The following is an 8,590-nucleotide window of genomic DNA, read 5'->3' as shown; positions in this document are numbered from 1 at the left end:
TTTTTTTAAGAAATAAAGATTAATATGCTTTCAGAAACAAAATCCAAACAAACACCTTTCTATAGTTCCTCCCTTTGTGCTATAAGTGGGGAATGCCTTAAATGCCAGGACCTTACATAGTCAAAACATTTTTCTCTGAATCTTTCTCTTTAAGGCCTCAGAAATACACTCCCTAATCCCATGAGAACATGAACTGAGTGGCCAGAACACATTAAGGAAATCATCTTAAGAGTAAAGATTAAAAACCAAAACAAAACAAAAAGAGTAAAGATAAACTTACATCTGTGATGAGTGCTTTGGGAAAGGGTCTTGGAGTTACCCGAAACTAACAAGGAAATCTTTACTTTGCTAGGAATCTATTGTGTTTGAAAAGATTTATAAGCAATTTAGATGAGGCAAGTTCCTGTGGAAAAAGGTAGTTACTTCCTGGTTAGGCCGGAATATTAAAGCTTGGGGAAGGGCTGGAATCACTTCAAGTATCAAATAATATCATGTTATGGTTTGGTTGTTGGCTATAGGTCGAGTTTGGTGAAAATAAGAATCTGTTCTCAGAAAGGGAAGTTTTGAGCACAGGTGTTCTCACTGAACTAGGAGCTACTTGACATAGCCCTTGAACATGAAAGAGGTAGAGTAGGAATCTGTAGGGCTTTTGAGTAAAGAATTAGGAACCAAAGAGGCCAAATTGAGGCTCTCAGACTCGAGGCACTCACCTCCCCATACGTAACTAAAAGTAAGTAGAAAGAAACTCGGCCCTGTGTTGTTTTTATAATATTAGATGTCTGAAAGGTTTCTTAAATCTGCTAATTCCTGAACATGTTTATATTCTGTGTTGGGCAACCCAGCCCTGACCATCCCATGATCCTCATCCCCACATGTCTTGCTATGGTAATGTGTTGAAAAATATCCGTAAACCAGTCAGACCCTTCACATCCTTTTATTTTAAGATCAGTAGCTATTTTTATCTGCCCTATGAAAAATTGTGAATAAGTAATTTAAGGAAATAGTCTGGGGTTGGTACACTCATTTTTTTTCACTTTTTATTATGAGTTACGTGAAACTTTAGAGAGCAAATCATCAATTACACATTGAACAACTCGTCCACGTTTTGTTTCAACTCGTGTACTGCAGTCATCTCAGTGTACCATTGGTCACTCCTCTGTGTCCATTCCTCCCCTTTCCTAACCCTCTGAACTTTGCCCTTGGTCCCCGCTGCCCTTTTGCTCTTAAAGGGTCGATTATGCCAACACAGGGGTGAGTTCAGTCCCAGACCTTCAGGGGGCTTACAGGCCCGAGTCTTGGATGTCCCACCAGTCTCTATCTGGTTTCTTTAATGCTGTTGAGGTTTTGGTTTTTAATCATTTTATTGGGGGCTTATACAACTCTTATTACAGTCCGTACATACATCCATTGTAGGTCAAGCACATTTGTACATCTGTTGCCCTCATCATTCTCAAAACATTTGCTTTCCACCAGAGCCCCTGGTATCAGCTCTTTTTTTTTCCTTCCCTCCCGGGTTCCCCCTCCCTCATGAACCCCTGATAATTTACAAATTATTATTTTGTCATATCTTACACTGTCTGATGTCTCCCTTCAAGCAATGAGTTTTGTACCAAATTTTTCTCCCATGCTATCCAGGACCTTTTAATGCAGTGGTTTTGTTTAACTGTAATTTTGTTACTGTTATGAATTGTAATGTAAATATCTGATATGCAGGAATGTATTTTCATTGTTACAAATTGAACATAATTAAAGTATAGTGATTAATGAGAAAACAATATGTAATTATATATTGTGAAGTATTTATTTCTAATGACAAATAAATGAAATTGTATTAAAGCATGGTGTAGCATGGTAACAGTCTTCACACCGGGGTACTTGTATGTGAGTGTGGCTACATGTGGGTAGACATGCCTCGAGACGGATAGTGGAGCGGTGTCTTGGTTCCTAAGACCATTGGAAATATGTGTTTTCTGATGGTCTTAGGTGACCCCTGTGAAAGGGTTGTTCGACCCCCAAAGGGGTTGCAACCCACAGGCTGAGAACCGCTGATCTAATGCGATCCTTTTCCAAACAGCTGGACGTGGTAGTCAGGCACCATTTAGCTTCTCTAGTCTCAGGGTTGTGGAGACTCATGTTTGCATGATGCACATTAGTCCAGTTCCCTGTTTCCATATATATTTCGATTTCCATCACTCCTCTTTCCTCCCAACTGGCAGATACTAGTAGCTGTACCTTCGATGCCTGTTCATGAGTTGTTTTTTTTCTTTTTGTTTTTGTAACAAATCATTTTATTGGTGGCTCTTACAGCTCTTATCACAATCCATACATCAGGTGTATCTAGCACATTTGTACATATGCTGCCATCATAATTTTCAAAACATTTTCTTTCTACTTGAGCCCTTGGTATCAGCTCTTCATTTTTCTCCTTCCTCCCCCACCCTCCCGCCCTTGTAAACCCTTGATAATTTATAAATTATTTTTATATTTTGCTCATGAATTTTTAAGACTCCAATTGCTTCTCACCAAAGTAGGATATAGATCTTTTGTTTTTCACTTCTTTAATATTATAAAATAGATATTATATGCTATAAAGCAGGAACTAATGAACTAAGACCTTTGGTTCCCTCAAATTTTATTATATGTGATATAGTAAAGCTAGGTGTGCATTGATATATTTACAGTATTATTGCCAGTCCTCTTCGAAGAAATGAGCAACGTCCTCTAACCTGTTGTCCTTTGGCCCCTTTCGCGGCTTTGCTTACAGATTTGCAGCTGTGGTTTGCAAAGCTGTCCTGAGCCTCTTTTCCCCCCACAGTTACTTTTCTTCTTATCACATTGGCCAGAAGGAACTTTTCAGAGCGTCAGGAGCTTGCTAAGGAGCCCACGGTGGATTGGTTGGGATAAGATGTAATTGTCAGGGCCCTCTTGCTGTTCTGGACAGATAGAACAAGCAGCAGGTGGCTTTAATCCCCTCCACGATAGGGAGCAGTGGACACACCCAGCACCCCCACCCCACCCCCAACTCACTGCCATGGTGTCAATTCCGACTCACAGCAGTAAACATTGCCCATGACATTTGGATCCTGTGAATGTGAGTTGTTGTCCGTGTTGTGAGACAATAAGCGGGATACGAACCTGGAAGTTCTTTGTGCCGTGGGGCCTTGGCACGTGGAGGCAGTTGCCAAGTTGAACTGTGGAATTAGCCCCTCCTTCACCCCAAAATGTTTTGCTGATAAGTATGTTCATGACTTGGGAGGGCATCTCTCACTTAAAGGATGATAAGGGATTGTGTGGCTTGGGAGAACATGGGGCCCGCTGGGAGCGTTTGCTGGATGTGGTGTTGTCTGACGAAGGACAATTTAGGGCATGCTGTGAAGTGGCCAATATAAATGTCCTGATGAAGTCAGTGAATGCAATAAGCAAGGCAGCCGTAGTTTAGAGTGACAGTTTCCTGAATCTCAAATTAGGACACGGATTCTGACAAGTGCAGTGAGACGGAACCTGTGAAGCAGGACTCTTCCTGAAAATTATAACTACTTACTGGGAAAACACCACATGTGAGAGAAACTATTAACATTCTATAGCGTACTGTGAAATGTGGCTAGTCAGAGTGGCTCAAGAGTAAAATACCTGTGGGGTTTTGAGAGGACGAAGCAAGAAAAAAATGAATGGATGAGATCTTAGTAATTTATACAGTGATTACATGCTAATATTTTGGCTATGTTGGCCAAATAAAATAAATTATTAAAATTAATTTTACCTAGTTTTATAATGCAACTAGAAAATTTAAGTTACCTGGGTAGTTCCTATCGTATCTCTGTGGAGCCACAGCCAGAGACAAGCTGTATTTTCCATTGCCCGCAGCGTGCTCCTGCCTAACTCTTCAGACCACCCTGATCGTTTGGCCTTGCACTACCCATTCCAAGGTTCAGATAGATGCCCTACAAATCACGCCAAGAACCTGAAAAGTTTCCTAAACTCTCTAAGCCTTAGTTTTTCCTCACCTGTTCAAATTTACTGACCCCTCGTGTCTTCAGTTCTGTGCCTTCACTGTAGCCTCTGCCTTTCAAATACACTACTTGTTTGCCTCCTTACTCACTTATTTACTAAAATATCTCCCGGACCCCTGAAAACTCGCCATGTCCAAAAATGAAACTTACCTTCTTTCCCAAACCTGCCTTCCCTCCTTTGTTGCTTATCATGGGCAATGGAGTGCTTGCACAAGCTAGAAACAAGCCGCCCTTACTGTTCCTTTTAATGAGAACAGTAATACCAATAATGACTTTCGTTTATTGTTTACTGAGACTGGTTACTGTATGAAATGCTTTACATATGAGGGGGTACCCACCAAAAAACGATGCTCATCTGCTTTTTTGATATGAGGGGGATAGTGCATTTGGAGTTCATTCCGCCAGATCAGACTGTTAATCAAGCTTTCTATTTAGAGGTTCTGAAAAGATTGTATAACATTATGCGACAAAAAAGGCCTGATTTGTGGCAGATGGGGGACTGATTTTGCCACCACGACAATGCACCTGCTCACACAGCCATCTCAATGCACTAGTTTTTGGCAAAAAAACAGCTTGCCTCTCTTTCCCCACGCACCTTACTCACCTGATCTCGCTCCATGCGAGTTCTTTTTGTTTCCACGCATGAAGAGGCATATTCAATTTGACAATGTAGAAGAGGTAAAGAAAAAAATGAGGGAGGTGCTGTCAGCCATCCAAACAAGATGAGTTTGAAAAATGTCTCCAGGAATGGAATCACAGACTTGACAAATGTCTGAAGTGTAATGGAGAGTACTTTGAAGGTGATAGGTTAGGTTGTTTTGTAAAAAGATTTACATACATAGCTTTGAAAAATATTTCAGTTGTTTTTGGAAACCCCTTGTAGGTTATCTAATTTAATCTTCATAACAACTCCACGAATGGAGATACTACTTTTGTTCCATTTAATAAATGAAGAAAGTGAGATGGAGAGAAGTGGAGTGATTCGCCTAAGGTCAAAGATGGTAGGTATATCTAGGGTTCAGCTCAGTCTTCAGTCCGATTTGGCCCTCTTTACCTACTCCCCAATTAAAAAAAAAAACAGCTGTCATGTCCCATAAATTCTCATTTTAAAAATATCTCAAACCCCTCTCGCCTCGCTTCATCTCTATCATTACTCCCTTCCTCCTGTCTGACTGGGGCAGCATTCCTGTTGGAGCCCCGAGTGCCAATCTTGCTGGCTTCCAGCTGCTTCTTGTGCTTTGTTGCCAGAATGAGTCCTATAAACATACAAATTTGGTTGTATCATTCTCTACAGAAATCCTTCAAGCCTTCCTTACAGAAAAGTTCACATTCTGTATTCTTATCTGAAATCCTGCTTATTTCCACTGGGCCCAGAGCCAGGAAGCCTTTATATGAAACCTTTTTTATCGGGGATGATTGCTGTTTGATGATGCTGTGCGTCTTCATAGTGCAGTTGTCTACTGATGTTGGTTCTCTGTGTGTATGTCGACTTCACAAACAAATAGAAAACCCACGAGTATGTCCTGGGCGTGTATTCCTCTTTCCTGGCACTATGCGGGTCATGTCACTCTGTAGAATCCTGCTGTGAGTTCCGGTAGTTTGGGTTGTGCTGAGTTTTTCTAGGTGCGTTCACTGAGAGCAAGTCGATTCTGAGTCAGCACCCCTTCCTAGGATTCTGAGGCTCTAAGTCTTTAGAGGGGCACACAGCCTCATCTTCCTCGCATGGGATGACTGGTAGATTTGAAACACTGGCCTTGAGGTTAGCCGTCCAAACACTGGCCACAGGACTCCTTTTTATGTATAGGCTCATGTTATCTGTTAATCGAGGTAGTTTTACTTTTTTGGCAATGTGGATGGTTTTTCTCTTCCTCTCCCCCATTTTTTTGGTCTTCTTGCCCTAGCTGGCACTTCCCATACTGTATTGAGTGCAAGTGGTGATAAAGGGTATCCTTGGGTGATTCCTGTTCAGAAGGGAAATGCTTTCAGCTTCTCCCTATTGCGAATAATGCGGGCCTTTGACTTTGTGCATACATCCTTAATTACGTTGAGGGATTTCCCTTCTATTTCTATTGTACTAAGCATTTTAAAAAATGAACAATGAACAATGGATATTGTCAAATGTCTCTTCTACATGAATTAATGTAATCATATGGTTCTTTTCTTTTTAAAGATTTATATGGTAAATTATGTTGATTGTTTTTCTAATGTTGACCCATTCTTGCATACCTGGTACGAATCACACTTGGCCATGGTGTATTATTATTTTTTTTGATATATTGTTGGATTCTGTTGGCTAGGATTTTCTTGAAAATGTGTCAATTAAGAGATATTAGTCAATAATTTTCTTTTCTTTTAAAAATCATTTTATTGGCGGTTTGTACAGCTCTTATCACAATCCATCCATCCATCCAATGTGTCAAGCACATTTGTACATATAATTTTCTTTTTTAATGGTATTTTTTCTTCATTTTGATATCAGGGTTATGCTTGTTTTATAGGATTAGTTTCAGATTATACTCTCCTTTTTATGTCCTAAAATAGTTTGAGTAGAATTCATATCAGCTCCCCTGTGAATGTTTGGTAGAATTTTCCAGTGAAGCTTTCTGGATTAGGAATTGTGTGTGTGTGTGTTTTATGAACTGTTTAGTTTCTTCTTTTGTGATGGGCCCATTACTGTTTCCTACCGCCCACCGTGCTAGTGTGGGTAGATATTGTGATCTTTGCCATCAGTCTGTTTCTTCTGAGTTGCCAAGTTTGTTGGAGTACACTTCATCTCGCTGCCGTTGATTCAGTGCCGACAGTGCTCTCTAGGACAGGGTAGCACTGTCTCTGTGAGTGGACAAGACTGTAGCTGTTCATGGGCATAGAAAGTCCAGTCTTTGTCCTGAGGAGCACTTGGTGGTTTCAAACTTCTGATCTTGTGGATCACAGCCCAATGTATAACCACTATGCCAACAGGGCTCCTCCTTAGCCCTTCATAGTTCCCTGTTATTATCCTTTTTATTTCAGTTGATTGTCGTGTGACCACTTATTTGGTTTGTTAGGGGTGTTATTTGCGTTTTCTCTTTTATTAAATTTGTCAGTGGTTTCTCAATTTTATTAATCCCGAATATTTTGATGTGTTGTCTTGTCTGGCTCTTTGATCCAAGGAATATTTAGCTGTTGGGCTACTAACGTCAAGTTGGCAGTTCAAACCCATCAGCTGCTCTACGGTTTGGGAGACAGACGAGGCTATTTGTTCCTGTGAAGATTTACAGTCTCAGAAACCCTACATAGACTCTCTGTGAGTTGGAATCAACTCGATGGCAGTGAGTTGGGTGGGTTATTACCCAGAAGTTTCTATGGAGGGTGTTTTAGTTTCCGTGTGTTTGATTTTTTCCTTTGATCTTCCTGTTGATTTCTAATTTTATTGCATTGTGATTTGAGAAGATATTTTGTAGTATTTTGGTGTCTTAAGATTTATTAAGGATTGCTTTGCTACATGCTATATGGTCTGTTCTGAAGAATGTTCCACATGCACTGGAAAAGAATGTATACAGTGTTGTTGGGTGGAGTGTTGTCTGTGTTTATGAGGTCAAGTTGTTTGGGTTATTTAAGTTTTTTGTGTGTTTGTTGAGTTTTGTGTAGTCATTCTGCCCTTTATCAAAAGTGATGTATTAAAATAAGCTTTTATTATTATGGATTTTTTGTTTTGTTTTTCTTTTCAATTCTGTTAACATTTGATTTGTGTATTGGGGGGATCTTTCATTGGGCATATAAATATTTGTTATGGTTATGTCCTTGTTTTGATGACCATATAATAATTATCTAATGTCATTCCTTCTTAACTAGTCTCCTATTTATGGATGCTTAGAATGGTTTGAATCTCCTATTTGGGATTATAATTGTTTTCTAAAGATGAAATTGCCAGATTGATGTATGACCTAATCGCTTTCCACAGAATCTGTATCAGTTTGCACTCTAAGTAATAGAATAAGTAATTAACACAATGTGTTATGAAATTGATGTTTCCCAACCCAATCAATGAATAATTGTACATCATTGTCATTTAAGTTGGCATTCTTCTTACTATGAATAAGGTTGTCTGTGATATACATGGTTTCTATTAGAATTTTAATACTAATTTCTGCTAAGACTCTATCCCCTTTGTGTTTCAGGTGAGTGAACAGTTGTGTGTTTGTTTTGTTCCACAGTTGGCTGATGGTATTCAAGGATTTTATTCCCCAACTAAATACTATTAGAAAGGAACTTGCCACATATGCCATGGGTGCTCATACTCCTTCCAAAGGTTATACGAAAAGGGTTTGAAATCCATAAACATGAGCTTGACTAGATAATTGATCTTTGAGCTATGGTATGGTTGGGCTTCAAGGAATAATAATATATTGCATGTAGGGCAATATATGAGACACAGACACCATGTCCCTCACTGACCCATAGGATTACAGATGACAACACTGGAGACACATGCAGGAATTGTCCCTGATATGACTCCATCACACTGGGGCAAAACACTAAGGGTGTGTAGCAGAGCAGCAAAGGGAGCAAAGCAATGAAGTCCCCAGGGAATGCCAAAAACA

The 8,590-nt window shown here is 39.8% G+C and overlaps 1 protein-coding gene across 1 annotated transcript in view; it reads left to right on the top strand.

Annotated features, from left to right (window-relative positions):
- Positions 1 to 8,590, top strand: part of ABCB10 (ATP binding cassette subfamily B member 10) — a 38,836-nt gene that overhangs the window by 5,006 nt on the left and 25,240 nt on the right. The window lies entirely within an intron of this gene.

This window comes from Echinops telfairi, unplaced genomic scaffold (assembly GCF_000313985.2).
Source record: "Echinops telfairi isolate 266 unplaced genomic scaffold, ASM31398v2 ScPeMD7_7424;HRSCAF=8462, whole genome shotgun sequence".
NCBI classification, from domain to species: domain Eukaryota; kingdom Metazoa; phylum Chordata; class Mammalia; order Afrosoricida; family Tenrecidae; genus Echinops; species Echinops telfairi.
The sequence above is the reverse complement of the archived record's forward strand: the minus strand, read 5'-3'. Positions and strand labels throughout refer to the sequence as shown.